The following is a 2,112-nucleotide window of genomic DNA, read 5'->3' as shown; positions in this document are numbered from 1 at the left end:
CCTGCCATCTTACTCTGCCTCCTTCAGACAGGCAACCAGAGACCTGTATTACGAGGAGGAACAGCTAGTGCAGTCATGAGGCAGGACTGAGTTTGGGAGGCTGCAGAGGCAGCTGAAAGGTGCTGTCTCAGGAGGGTACGCAGAAAGTGCTTCTTAGATTCGCCTCATGTCTTCCCTGTGCGTTGCCACACTGTCACCCTCCAAGAGCCCAGGAGGAGGGTCAGGCTCTTTGTCCTACAGATCAGCACCCCAGACCCAGAGGGTCAACAGTGTGCCTAACACAGCACACCAGTGGCAGAAGCGGCAGTGGCCTGGCCTGGCCAGGAGGCGAGGTGGAAAAACCCCAAGATTGCTTTCCAGTTTTTCTGGATGCTGGGCTGTTACAGTAGTGTGAGAAATAAAACCAGCCCTCCCACACTACCTGGTGCAAGTCAGAGGTGGGGACAGGCACAGAAAAAGCATTGGGGACATAATGGTGTTTACTGAGCACTTACTACGTGTCTAGCACTTTCATATCAAACCATTCTTTCACGCAGCCACCAGGCACTATACGAGGTCCCAGGGAAGGTCAATTTTTTCATCCAGCTAGTTGCAGAATCCTGACCACACCCCCTCACGGTTTTGACAGATGTGGAAAGTGAGACTCAGAGAGGTTAAGACACCTATCCCAGGATCTCCAAGGGTAAGGGTCAGAGCTGCCATTTGACCCTCATCTCCCTCATTTCAAGGGCAAGAAACTTGACTTTCTTGAAACAATGCTCTGAGAACATCCAAAGTTCCTCGCAGTCCAACTTGGAGCTGAGGACAAAGTCCATGGTGCCTCCACCTCTCCTCCGCCTTCCACATATCCCAGCTGTCTGGCAGATGTCTCCTTATGCAGTAGTGTGCTGGAGCTCACGAGAACCCATTGTTACGCTTCTAGGAATTTTGGGAGTCAGTTGACATCATGTTGATAGCTTCAAATTGATCACAGTGGGAATATTTACACCATGGAAATCGGCAAATGCTACAAATCAAGACTTCCCCCCACCCCCGGAATGCCGGTTGTCAACTACTTCCTAGCACATCGCTGGACTTCACAGAAGCAGTTGTAGTTCATTCAGTAACTCATTGGTTCATTCAACAGATATATATTGAGCTTCACCTCTAACGTAATATAGTCTGCATTCGTTCTCATCCCTGCTCAGCAAACCTTGGCTCATGGCCTACTCTATGCCAGGCTCAGCGCAACATAGTGGGAATTCAGCAGCGGCATGATAGACACGGTCCCTGCTCTCATGGAGCTAAGGAGGGTGTCAGAATTTAACCCCCAACATGTCACACCACCTGTACTATGAGTAGGTGCTGACCAGGTCAAGCTGGCAGATAGGAGCAGGCAGGCTCCAGGTAGAGGGAACAGCATGTGCAAAGTCTCTGTGACAGGAGGAAACTTGGCATGTTCCAGGACTGGTGAGGAAAGTGCAAAGGGGCGAATGGAGTTGGAGAGGGACCCCGGCAGCCCTCGTGGGCAAAGTCAGGGACAAGCCTCAGTCAGTCTTTCGAAAAGGCCCATTTGTCAAGGTCTGTGGAACTCACTTCTCATTTCCTCATCAGATCCTTTCTACGGTACCTCTCTGGGCATCTGTTTCCTCATGGGAAAATTGAAGATAAAAGTGAAGTCTGTGAGGATTCAGGGAAGACAGATGAAAAGCATTCAGCTCCACGTCTGGCCTGCGGGAAGCCTCAGTGAGCTGAACTGTAATATGTATTCCTCTCCTTCCCCAAGTCTTCATTCAGCCCATTTGGTGTCTTGCATTCAGTCCTTGCACCTTTCCTGCGTCCCAAGCACAATGCTAAGTACTTGGGGAATCGGCCATGACCAAGACAGACACAAAGGAGGGACGGGGCTGTTTTTTTCCCTCCTGATCACCTTCCTTAAATCATTCGGCAAATACTTATTACTCCCTGCCAGGACCAAGTGCTTTTGTATCCTCAACAGCGAGAACACAAACAAGGCTGACCCCGGGCGTGCCTTCTGATCTACAGGATAAGACCTGTCTCCTTCCAACATTCAGCTCCCCACGCTGATGTAGGTGTCTCCCTGGAATCCCACCCACCCGCCTTCATGCTGCC

The 2,112-nt window shown here is 50.8% G+C and overlaps 1 protein-coding gene across 1 annotated transcript in view; it reads right to left on the bottom strand.

Annotated features, from left to right (window-relative positions):
- TMEM114 (transmembrane protein 114) overlaps positions 1-2,112 on the bottom strand; it is a gene marked incomplete at its 3' end in the record, with an annotated part of 7,942 nt that overhangs the window by 4,809 nt on the left and 1,021 nt on the right. The window lies entirely within an intron of this gene.

The sequence above is a fragment of the Hipposideros armiger genome, unplaced genomic scaffold (assembly GCF_001890085.2).
Source record: "Hipposideros armiger isolate ML-2016 unplaced genomic scaffold, ASM189008v1 scaffold_461, whole genome shotgun sequence".
Taxonomy (NCBI): domain Eukaryota; kingdom Metazoa; phylum Chordata; class Mammalia; order Chiroptera; family Hipposideridae; genus Hipposideros; species Hipposideros armiger.
This window is presented reverse-complemented; position numbering and strand designations above follow the sequence as displayed.